Source organism: Rhinolophus ferrumequinum, chromosome 13 (genome assembly GCF_004115265.2).
Source record: "Rhinolophus ferrumequinum isolate MPI-CBG mRhiFer1 chromosome 13, mRhiFer1_v1.p, whole genome shotgun sequence".
NCBI classification, from domain to species: Eukaryota; Metazoa; Chordata; class Mammalia; order Chiroptera; family Rhinolophidae; genus Rhinolophus; species Rhinolophus ferrumequinum.
Window position 1 is genome coordinate 35,728,026 of NC_046296.1, and position 13,284 is coordinate 35,741,309.

The following is a 13,284-nucleotide window of genomic DNA, read 5'->3' on the forward strand; positions in this document are numbered from 1 at the left end:
GTGTATACCTATTTCTCCATTAATAATATTTCAAGAAATCTATTTACTATGCAAGGCTTAATTAGCCTTCTCTTTTTACATATTCAACTATCACCGATGTCATCCCTTTTCATTTTTATGTTAGGGAGGACACAAATGCATCTATTCTATTAGCAAAGAGCTAAAAGGCAAGACCATTGTGGTATTACAATACCAGATGATATAGTTAAAACTAATTTAGTTTCTTGTCCGGTGCTTAATCTGCACACTGCTAGGCACAGGAGATAAAATGCTTATCAAGATAGACATGATCCCTGCCTCATGGACTTAATATCTTGTGGAGAAGATAGAAAATTAAACAAGATTAAGAATGTAGTCTTTATTATTTTCTTCTACTGCTCAATTAATGATCATATTCAAGATGTATGTTCAAGTTCCTTACTTTGTAATTGCTTTCCATCCTTCTAAACTTCGGTTTTCTCACACATAATTCTAATTTTACGTACATCTCCAGAGAGATTATGTCTCATCCTGAATCACTCAGCTAATTAGTTGTAGAGACCCTGACTAATGTTCTTCTGAAATACTACATTTCAAAAGGGATTGGAACCTATACATTCTTTAAAAAGTTCTTCTGTTTCTTTGGTTTATATTGCTTTCTGCACCCCCACTTAGTTATTCATAATACCCACCCACATCTCAGCTATGACAGCACTGTGTTTTCAGAGCACTGTGTTCTTGTGCCTATGTGAAACAGAAACAACATAAATGTTTATTTCTTAGGGGTTTCTTTGTGGTTCTGAATGACAAATAAGATGCAGGCTATTCTCTTTCAATTAATACAACAGATAAAGACACATGGAGGGTGCAATTTGGTATAAAGGACATCATTTTAATTTTTAACCTTCAAACCAGCAGTATTTATTAACAAAGTTCTTATTTTTGAAACGACTTCTAAATTACCAGTGTGAGGAGAATAATTGGGACTGTGGAGGTTGAATATGCTACAGAGAAACTGTCTTAAGGAAACCTTCTGAGTAGATAAGAATTTAATTCATTAATGAGCTGTCCTTTAGCAGAGTCTTCAGTGGCCCCCAGGGTGCATTTGGCAAACGTAGGCGTGCACGCCAAGGACCAGATGGAAGGGAAAAGCCCCAAACAAGAGGAGATGCTGGATGAGAAGAGCCATCCATATCCGTCCTTGGGAAGCCCGAGGAGCAGATGGTGCTGCTGACGTTTGGTTATGGAGTTGAGACACCTAACCGTATTCTCCCTGGGATGGAAGACCACATCTTCCCTGCACGGAGAACAGCCGTAGATCGACTGATAGGCAAAGCTGGGAGTTTTCATAACAAGCAGTTTGGAATGTGCTTTAGTACGTTGACTGTTCCTATCTCATCAAGGAATGTCTTCAATTTCCCATTCCATTGTTAGCATTTAGAATACATTTACTGTAAGCTGTAAACTGCAGAATCTGGCTCTCTCCAAAGCTTTTGCTCTAGTTACACCCCTCCCCTTTGTCAGTTTTTGTTTTAATCAATTTTCGTTGCATTTATTGTAGAAAGAAATAGCATAAATCTAGTTTTGGTTATTGTTTTTCTCCTTTATCGGTTGAGATTTCTCATTTTTAGAAAAATGACAAAAAACAAAAAAACAAACAAACGAAAAAAAACCTCAAAAATCCAGCATCAATTATGTATTTTATAATGTGAAGTTGATCCCAAAAAACAAGGCAGTGAGTTTTCTTAGTGGATAATATAGTAACTCCTTGAAACAGCATTTCTCTAATGCATTTGGTTTTATTTTTACTTATGTAGAGGAAATGAGAATGTTCGGGGGATCCACAACCTAGAGAGGAAATGCCTAAGGGAAAGGAAACTTCAAGTGATGTAAGAGATGATCATGTCTGCAGAGTTATTAAACCAGTTACCGATTCCAAATACTACTAGGTTTCCTTGGGTTAAGATCAGATTCCCAAGAGAAGATGAACTGAGTGGATCAAAGGAAGGAGTTGCATGAACTGAATGGGGAGTCAGGGGACAGATAGAGCTGATTTCTTCATGGGAATGATAAGGGTTGAATAAAGTTCAAGGCAGGTATCCCACTCTTTGGCAGAACCTTCTAGGCCAACACTGCATGAAAAAACAAAGGACCAGGTTTACAGAAATATTGTAAGAGGCCAGCCTATTATCACCATAGCAGGGACACAGATAATGAAAGGCTGAGCAAGGGCTGATGCTGCCTAGGCTTGCAAAAGCTACCCACTTTTCCTTGGGGGACATAATTTGGAAAACCTAGGACTCAGGGGTGGAGGGTGGGGGTGCTTCCTGTCCATTCAGAATAAGAGCAGGAAGAATGTAATGCTCTCAAATGATCCTTCTTTATTTCACCATGTGTGGTGAGGCCCAAGTTTGAGTACCATACCTCTTCAATAATTGGGTATCTCAGGTGAATGGAAACTTTCTTCTATACCTTCCCTAGGTACCAATTCTTTCAGAAAATAGTTACTTTTTAATTAAATCAGTTAGTTGTTCCTTCAATTCTGAACTATCTGCTGCCTATAGTTTAATATTCTTTCCACGTTCCTTCAAAACCGATGTGTGTTTACTCTTATTTGTACGCAAAACTTCCATTCATTAACATCGCCGCCCACTGTCTCACAAAGGCACTGCTGTTATTTTCAATTTTATTTCAACTTTGGGGTTATTTATTTTAGAACGTTCTTTCCTACTGTAGCATGAAGCAATCTTTTAATTTCATTGTCAAAAGATGAAAGACGTAGGAGTTAGTTACAGTTGTGATTGCCCTGTAGCTGAGATTGAATGGAGCTGGAATCTATTTAAACGTGCATTGTACTTGAAAGATGAGACTTCAATGAATCTTTGTTAAACTCTGTCATTTCATGGGTGCATTTAATCGAATCCATTTTGAATGTCACAGGTATGTTGTATTTGCCCCTTTTCTTGTTGCCTGTATGTGGAGGAGTGGGCAGTCATGACTCAGGTTTTGGGTCTAAGCAGTAGGTACAGATGTAGCTGTCTTTGTTTATATAGGAAAATATGAAAATGTATAAAATATATAAAATTAGAAATGAAACTTTCAGCTATTCTGGAAAGTATAAAATTATTTAAAATGCATTTTTTTTTATCCCGCATGTCTTACATAAGTTATCCCCTTGCCTGAAATATTCTCCCTTTTGTCCTCCAACGCCATTCCCCGCCCTTGCCACTCTTGCATTCTTACTACCCCACACTCCCCATCTTTCCATCTCCATGCTCTCCATTTAGGAGTTATCTTATGCAGCACCTTCACTGAGAAACTTCCCATGACTACTCAAGCCTTTAGTTATCCTTATTATAGTGCTTATATGCTAATTGCTGAGTTTGCTTATTTATGTTGCTCTTCTACATTGTAATCCCCTTACAGATAGGATGCGTGTTAGACACACAGTGGATGACAACCATGTGTACCAGCACTGTTAAGTTGACATATTTATCTTATTCTCAGAAGTAACCTTTTTTTCTGATTTGAGGAGCCCTTCTCAAGGGTGAATGCACTCAGGCGCGCTCTTTCCCTCTCTCTCTCTCACACACACACACACGCACACACACGCGCACACACACTCATAAACATTTTGCCAGTAGTCGATGGCATTGAAATAAGAGCCGATGCTGTTCTAGACGTTACTGAAAAGCGATGACCTTGTCCTTATCCAGTAGCATCCATATAAATAAGTTTTGTGTAGAATTGTTATATGTCAGTGATGTACTCCGAACAGAAAGCTCTCGGCAAATAGTGCTTAAAAAGAGTGGGGAAGGCAGTGATGCAGATAAGATAAAATACCCGAATGAAAAAGTGATATTTACATCCGCACATTTTAGAGCCCAAAACATTTTGGGATCTTTATCTCTACAAACTCACAATAGATGAGGACATAGACATATTCAAGGCCCTTTCATCAGCATTAGTCATTTAATCCTATGAGGTCCTGGAGAAGCAGTGAGATCTCCATTTTTAGATTACAGAACGGAGGATCATGGACTCAGAAAGCTTCAGACCAGGTCACCAAGGCCCTAGGAAGTTCTCACCCTTCTGCTCTCCCAATGCCCTTACTCAAAAAAAAAAAGGACTAAATCACAGTGGCATCAGAAAAGTAGAAGTTTTTCTGTTCTCTTATTTTGCTTCTGTTTTCCTAAAGAAGTGTGCCAGAGATCCATAGGAGAGCTTCTTGGATATCCTGGGAGACACCTCCGAGTTTTAGTACAATCTCTGGTCAAAACGATTAGAGCACACGATGATCCTTTTCATGAAACTCTCCAAACATGGAGACTGCAACATTTCTTTCAATGTCTCTTTTCAGTTTTATTAAGATAGCTCCCCTCTCTGATTTCCCACAGATGGTTTCCAACAGTGAAAGTAATAACGTTAAACCAGTAACACTTCCGAGGTCTGTAACTGCATTCATCTTTGCACATCATGTCTGCTGCACTGGTAGCGAAGGCCATTCCGTCACCTTTAATTAAAAGCACGCAAACAAAAATAAATGAAGACATTTTCTTCTCTTATGTGATTTTAGCCCAGTGTCCTATTTCATCGCCTGCCTTTAAGCAGATTTATTTACCTAATGTGAAGGAAGGTTGGTTCACCATTTGTAATTCGTACCCAGACATTAATCAATATAATTACAATATGACAGCATCTGGATGTTAAAAGCACAGGTGTAATGGATTAATGTGGAAGACTAAAAGAAGGAAACTGCTGTGCAAACTGTCTCTTTCTTTCTGACACACACACATACACGCACACACAGAGATATGCCTCACATCAAAATAGAAACTATTTTTAAGCAGACAGAAGAATAATCTACTCGCCAATGCCTCCACAAGGACTGCCTAAATCTTATAATCCTACTTGTCTTCAACTTCATGGGGCTATAATGGAATACAGGTTAAAAAAAAAAGATCATTATTCTTCGTTTGTTCCTTTTATAAATTTCTGTCTGAAGACCCAGGTGCCATGTTGGCAGGTGCTTAAAAAAAGTGCACTCAGAGCTTTCCTTCGTTTCTTAAAATTGGTGGATATTGAGAATGCGAATGAAGCCTTTTGTAGCCTGGCATTTAAACTGAGCCAATTTATTATAGGGGTGAATACAAACGGATCCCGTGTTGTCATTTTTAAAGAGCCCCCTCTCGTTGAGAGACAGACGGATACCACACTTTCTGTGTTAAATAGATGGCTCTCATCGTGTACATAAGTGGTTTCCTGATATTATAAATTGGTAAAATAAGATGTTTACATATTTTACAAAATCTTCTTGGATTACTAACATCACATTCCAAGATTTCTTGAATCTCTCCATAGTCATTATTTTCATTCTGCTCCTTCGGACATCTCTGTTGTGTTTGGCAGTTTCAGAGTCTACGTGAAAAGGAGTTGATGCTCGGGGAAGCCCGGGCGTGGCTTTTGCACGGTGCTGGGATGAGAGGCATACAGGAAGCAGACTTGACTGACTGTGACACAGCCTCCAGGACGGAAAATAGATTTCAGGAGACGGTCATTTGGACAAGTGTGGCTGATCCCATCACAACTGTAATCTGCTTAGAAACAGATGCTCACCGCTCTTGGCTGTGGAAGTCGGTCGGATACGGAACTCATGTATACACTCTTTCATTTTAGGGAGCTACCAACTGAGTGCTCCCTCTACTCACCTCTCTGCCTCTGAGTTTCTGCTTCTTTGGGACTTTGTTGGACTTCATTGTGTTTTCTCTTCTCTCTGCTTCTTTGGGACTTTGTTGGACTTCATTGTGTTTTCTCTTCTCTCTGTATGTTTTCTAGGTTATACATCTTTCAACAAAACCCTGTTAGTCTACTCGGGATGCTATCACAAAATACCACAGCCTGGGCACCTTAAACAACTGGGAAAAAGAGAGGGAACATGCTCTGGGATCTTCTTCTTTTTATAAGAACACCAGTTTCATCCGATTAGGGCCACCCTCATGATCCCATTTCGCCTTACTGCCTGAAAGGCCCTATCTCCAAATACAGTCACATCAGAGGTTTGGGCTGCAAGATATGAAGACAGGAGACACAATCCAATCCTTAACATCCCCCGATGGGTGTCTTACATGTGCTCCAAAGGAGAGAATCTCAGTATGTGTAGTGTCCCCGTCATGGGCTCTCCTAACTATCGCCATTGCCCTCGCCCAGGCCCACCTTATATCTTCCAGACCCTATTTCATTAGCCCCTGAATTTGTTCCCTGCCTGTGATCTTAACCCTATGCCATCCTTAACAGGCCTTCCTAAAAGGCAAGTATGATTGTTTTCATGCTCACCCCTAAAAGCTTTTGACAATTCCTCATTAGGTTAAACCTCAAGATTTGTCATAGGTGTATATAGTCTTACATGATCTCTTTATCATAACTTATCTCACTTTATTTCCTACCACTCCTTGCCCCAAGCTTTAAGTCTTAGTAACTATGAATCGCAGTGCTTTTTGCTCTCATCATGCTTTTTTCAGACTTCCATTTCTTCTATCTGGAACGCTCTCCACATTCTTCTTTTCCAGGATCACACCTGTGCATCCATCGTTTCCACTCTCACCTCTTTCAAGAAGACTTGTCCCTAGAAACCAAGTAAACCTTTCTGTTCTCATGGGTTTGTGCATATTTATGTCCTAGTATTTATCATGAGATAGTAAAAGCATTTGTTTCCGCATCTAACTCTTTAAATAAACGTAGCAAAGAGCTAATTTTTTCAACAGTTGGTTTATTTATAATTTGTCTTATATTTCTAGTGCCTATTACAATGCCTGAAAAATAGTAGCTACCCAGTAATATATTTGTTGAAGAAACCTTCAATCAATCAATCAGTCTATCTCCCCACCCTTACTGCACACACACCTTCCACCCTCTCCACATTAAAAAACAACAACAACAAAAAACAACCCACATACACACAAACTTCCACTGTATTATCTCTATGTCATTTTCCAGGATTTTGTCAGGTTTGAGATATCAGCAGGAGACATACTTAACCTGAGTCTATGAAGCTTTGAATATTTGTTACTTATAACTTTGACAAAAGTGGAAAAAATTCTTTAACTATGGGACAGGGCAAAGGGTAGATGATACAGGCGTAGGAATAAGGAACAGACCGGGTTTACTATCAGCTTTTTTGCCTGGGTGTGTGTGTGAAATGGGAACAGATACCTTGGACACAAATAATAGCTACTTTAGTCCAATAATTTCTATCACAAGATAAACCAAGTAAATGGATATGAACATTTCTGTGGAGGACTGGTGGTTCATGATGCGTTATTTCTGCTCTTGGAAAAGAAGCACAGTGGTTGTGTGTGAAGAACAATAAACTAGTATGTTTGCTACCAGATGATTTATGTAGCTGGTATATTAGAGAGAAAAATGTTCCAAATATCAATTCACTGTGAACAGTGATCACAATGTGGAAAAGAAGGTAGAGAATGCTATTCAGAGGGAATTTGTACCTTCCCTCTTCCCCATAGATTTGTTGTTGCACCTGTGATTTATCTGGAGGATTCAGAAAATGAGGGTGTCCAGGACAAAATGAAAAGAACAGCCTGATCTATGAATTTGTTTTATTCTCCTAAAATATGGGCTTAGCCCAGAGTACAGCTTAATAGTTTAAAGAGTCATGGACCAAGAGCCTAAGAAAACCCCAACAGGTGCCAGAATTAACCGAAGGATCCCACACACAACCAACAGCATCAGCTATACCCCCCAATTTAACAGAATCCCTATGCAGTCTGAGAACCAGGAGATGAGGCTCTTCTCTATTTAATAGTTGGGTTGGCTGAGAATCATGTGAGTAGTTTGTGATGTAGGCTTCAAGGGAGTAAGCACTTGGCTGTAATTCTAAGTCAGCAGAGGCAATATAACATAATGAAAATTGGCTTTTAACACCAGGATTCAAGCCCTGGATCCATTGTTTACTGCCTGTATGATCACAAACAAATCATGTAGTGTTTCCAAAATTCAATTCACTCATCTATAAAATGGGCACAATAATAATATGGGATGGGATGGTGGTGAAAGGGAAATAAACCATTCCTTTCATATCCCTAAAGCCCAAGTCTCAGAAAAATAACAGAACTTCCAAAAATATGTAAGTTAGCTTGTACAAAGGTCTCCCCTTGTGCCCTGATAATTGTTCAGTAGTCACTGTTTCTTAGTTGGCCTCCCTCTTTGTTCTCCATGTTTTCTTCAACTATGACCTTTTACCTCTAGTTCAGAATTTCTGAAAAAGTACCCGAGTCACTAGTGTCAGGTTTAAGAAAACCAACTATAATGCGGGGAGAAATAATGATGAAATAAATACTGGAGAGGAAGGTCATGTAGTCCTCTACCCCCCACCCCCACTATCCCTGTGCTTCAAAGGTTGTAACATATAAGTGAATAAATAGTATGTTACTGAGCTTTATAAACTATACTACATTATTATTATTGTTTCTGTGGCTCTGCTAGCACAATATATAAAAATGTAGAAATTAAAGAAGTTGTAGACAATACAACCCAACTTCAGGAACTCACTATCTCTTTCTTAATATTTAATCTTCTCCAAATTTTAGAAATAACCCATAATTTGAATGGAACCATAATTGATTTCTTATTGGAGTTAGATTTTGTAAAGCTTCTTTCATTTAGCATCTACTGTCTAAGTCAAGAAAAGATGTTTTGTAGTTAATTGTACACAGGGAGAAAAAGAGCAAAAGAGATGATATCTACTTAATGACCTCATTTTAGGTGGTAATAATAAAATAATATGACTACCATTTATTGGGTGTTTTCTATGCATCAGGCACTTTCAAAAGCACCATATATCTTTTCATTCATTCAAACCTTTCATCAACTCTTTGAGATTGGAGTTAATATCCACCAATATTCCCATTATATAGCAGAGGGAATGTAACCAACTAACTTAATCAACTAACTTAACTAACTAGCATCCTGAGCCAGATCTGAACTGAGGTAGTTTGGTCCTGAGCACACCCTCTTAACTAATATGCAAAAAAAAAACAAAATTAAAGTATGAAATTTTTATAGTAATTTATTTTCTAATCACAGTAGGAGAATTTAATATTTAAAGAACGCTACATATAATAGTTTATAAAGTAAAAAATCTCTATTTAACCTTTTTAGAAAGTCCAGTTTTCGGAAATCAGTTTAACTGGGACTGACCTTTTTTTCTTTTTTTTTTAGTTTTTAGTTTTTAGTTTTTTTCCATTGTGCTGGTGTGTTATTGTATGAGGGTACAGTTAGGGGTAAGTAATGAACCAGTTTTGAGTATAGAATGCCCTTGATTCGGTCTTTCTCCTTCCATTGCAAAAGCTTGTATTCTCTTTCTTCATGTCCAGGGCAATTTGGAGACAATTTTCCATGATTCAGTTGCACTTCTGCAGGTCTTCATAGTAAAACACTGACTCCCCTTTTTCTCTATCATTTCAAGGATGTTTCATCATGAATGTCTTTGGAACATAGGTTATAATATATCTGTGGATTTTCCTCCATGTATACGTACTGGCTTGCATAATAAAGGTAATATTTTGCTTTGGAGCAAAGGGCAGGCATGTTTACTACCCACTATAAAACATTTGGGCTCTCTAAGCTCAGAGTTCCTCTCCTGAACACAACACACTGTGTGTGCAGGAGCCATCTACCTCTCTTTGCATTATCCTGGGGGAAATGGGGTTTACAGAAACACAAAGGATTCTGATACTCTGGCTACTGCTTTGCTGCAAGTAGTGAATTGTCCTTCATCTCTGACCTAGGAATCTGCAGTCTTTTACCAGGTTTCATGACACTGCAGCTAGTTAACATGTTAGCTTTCCAGTCAGACAAAATCTCAGAGCCAAAATATCAAATCCAAGAATAATGTCTCCTAGGGTAGTATGAGCTAGAGATTACAAGTAGTGAAGAGGAAGAAACACAGAGGATAGTTACAGGAAAAACGAAAGTGAAAAAATACCCAATATGCACTTACTACATTTTAATGGAAGATGAGTCATATCACACCCATAAGAAGTAATTAATACATTTTAAAATGTACAACCTAGTTGGTATTCAAAGAAAAACAAAAATGAGGCATATAAATAAAATGATGAAAATTTAAATATCCAACAATGAAAAGTCTATCTAACCCAGTGATGATGGAATGAAAATTAAGATAACTCTTTTGGAAGGTAGTTTCAAGGAGCCCAGTAATTGTAATTCTAGAATTAAGTAAATAATTGGAGGTTTACATAATGATTTATCTAAAAAGATGATCATGACATTGCTATTTACACAAGACAACGAAAGTAACATAACTATGAAATAATAAAAACTGGTAAAATAAACACGTGAACCATCTACACAATAGTATACCAGGGAGTCTTAAAAATTACGTTGTCAAGAAGTGTTTAATGCCATGTAAAGTGATGCAGGTATATTGGTAAGTGACAAAAGCATAGTACAGGGCAATCTGTATAAAATGTTTGCAGTTTTATATCATAACTGTATATATATACAGTCTTTTTCCACTGTAACATTAATCTTATTTGTTTTGTTTTTATTGAGATATAATTGACATACAACATTATATCAGTTTCAGGGGTAGGACATGTTGATTTGATACATTTATATCTTGCAATATGATTGCCACTGTAGTGTTAGCTAACACCTCTATCATGTCACATAATTACAATTTCTTTTGTAGTGAGCACAATTAAGATTTAGTCTCGGCAACTCTGAAGTTTCGAATACAGTTGACAGCAATCACTGTGCTGTCCCGTAGAGCTCCAGGCATAGTCTTGAAGGACATACATCAAAATGTTACCAGCTCTGAGTGTTGGGATTCTATGTGATCTTCATTTTGTATATTTGCATATTTTTTTAATGTCTAAAAACATGTATTACATGTATAATAAAATGTCACATTTTAATCAATATGAACTCTACTGTGCTAGTCTCCTTTTTAAAAGGATTAAGAATTTAAGTTATCCATGTCACTTGTTGTAATAAATGAACATCAGCACTTTGCACAAATACAGAGGGTGCCCCAAAAATGCATACACATTTTAAGGAAAAAAAACGTATTAACATTGTAATACTCAATATATATCGATAACAAAAGATGAACACAAGTCATGGGTATACAATTTTTTGGCACCCCTGGTGTATGCAACTCTAGGAGGATAGGGAAACAGGAGCAGAATATTCTTGAAACAATTTAGACTTCTCAGTGTTGACCACATCCCTCCTTCAAGTCTCTATCTTTATTGATATTTCTCCTACCAAGATCCCAGGAATCCCTCAAAGTTATTTCAAATGCTATCTCTTTAATCACTTTCATTAAAACCTTTTTTAATGTCTCATCACCTTCCTTTTGTTAATTCCAGTAGCGATTGGCATTTACCTCTTGTCTCACCAAGGTTCTACCTGGACACAGAATCAGCTGCATGCTATTATTATGCCCCGTACAGTTATTGTTAAACAATGTGTTCCTTGAAGTTAGCTACCACTTATTTTGTAATCTGGGGCAACACCTAGCACGGTAGCAGACTCTTAAAAAAAATCAGCTACTAAATTGTAAGTGAATTCTGCTCTCAGAAATTAGGGGGATAAAAGTCTTTCATAGTTGATCTCTCTCCTTTCTGTTTTAAAGACATTGGGTTTGGTGAATTTCATCTTTTTCATTTTGTCCTTTGAATGATGAGAGGCAGATGCACCTGTAATGACTCATTGTTTTTACACCCTCATTCCCCGTGGAATCAGACATGATTGTCAGTAGCAGCTGCTTCTGGTGCTGCTAAATATTTCTGAGGAGCTTGGTGACTGATTGTATTTCAGAAGCTCATCAAGTGTAAAAAAATAAAATAAAATAAAGGAGGCGTCTAAAAACCACTGTCTCTTCCCCAGTTATGTTATTAATAACATGATACATAGGTCCTGTTCAGAGACCTGCTGCAGGATTTCAGGAAAAAATGAAAATGATAGTATACTTTGATTTTTGTATTAAAATATCTACATTTTAAAGCATTTTCACATTCAGGCTTCTATTCTTGTGGTAATGCAAAGATGTCAGTAGAGTAAGGATTGCTATTCCCCTTTAAATTCTAAATAAATTAGATTCAGAATTTATTTTAATTGCCCCAGACCTACTTCTCAGTCCAATATTCTTTTTTTTTTCCATCACACTGTTTTTCTGACCCTTGTAGAGTTACATTGGTTAGAACTTAGCCTTTAAAGATATTTAGATGCTATACAATAATTTCTTTTATATTTTCCTTAATAAGAATGCCAAGCATTTCAAGGATTTTTCTTTAAAATGTTCTTTTGATGCTGTGTAATGCCAGACAGTTCAATGCAGAAAGGAATGCTTTTGTTCTACAATACTTGGTTCCAAAATTATTTGCAAAAGCTTCGTAGAAGCTAAGTAGCCGGTGGTAGCCAACATGGGCTGGGCCCCAAAGCAGTTCTGCATGTTAAATGTTACCAGGAGCTGTCATTCCAACCTGTAAGCCGTTCTAAAAATCAACTCTCTGTCATACAAAGGGTCTCTGCCTTAGCCTGGTATGTTCGTATTCAACTAATTACAAAATGTTTGCTTTGAGGCATTCGACCACGGACAATTTTATACCGTAAATATTTTTACTTGATTTTCTTTGACCCACTAAAACTTCATGTTTCATTTTCTAAGAGAAATTAAAGATAGTAGTATAAAAAAAGGCAATTTACCATTTGGAGGCTTTTCTTGGCAGTTAATTTAAGCAATATATAATATCCAGTGAGAATAACTGGATCTGTCTGTGCTGAAAAAGCTAATATTCACCATCAGAGAATATATACATCATTTGAAAATGTTACCTTTGTCTGCAAGCATGCAAATGACCTTCTGACTTTGAAAGCCAGTTCTAATAGGAGAAAATTGTCTAGCAAAGGCTTTTCTCAGGCAGATGCAGATGAAATAAATGATCACTTAAACCTTTGTTTGCAGCATGTAGTTTTGTGCTTTTAGACCTGGCGTTAGGTTATTCCATTTCCTTGAATGGGACTAGGATTAGTGGGCACTGGCGCCTCAAGCTGTGGAATATTGCAAATAGTGGATTCTGAGCTATAATGTGACAGGAGTATAACCTCAGAGGAATCTGTCTCCCAGAGTAATAACTACACGTGGCCTTGGGACTTGTAGGTGTGGCTCCATAAAACATGAAATATAGGAGTCACTTGAACTTTCATATTATTTTAAAGGAAATATCTGTTGGCATGATACTCTGTGTGGGAGGTGGGGGG

At 37.5% G+C, this 13,284-nt stretch overlaps 1 protein-coding gene across 21 annotated transcripts in view; it reads left to right on the forward strand.

Moving 5' to 3' along the window:
- Positions 1–13,284, forward strand: part of NRXN1 (neurexin 1) — a 1,077,731-nt gene that overhangs the window by 250,548 nt on the left and 813,899 nt on the right. The gene's annotated exons all lie outside the window — the stretch shown is intronic.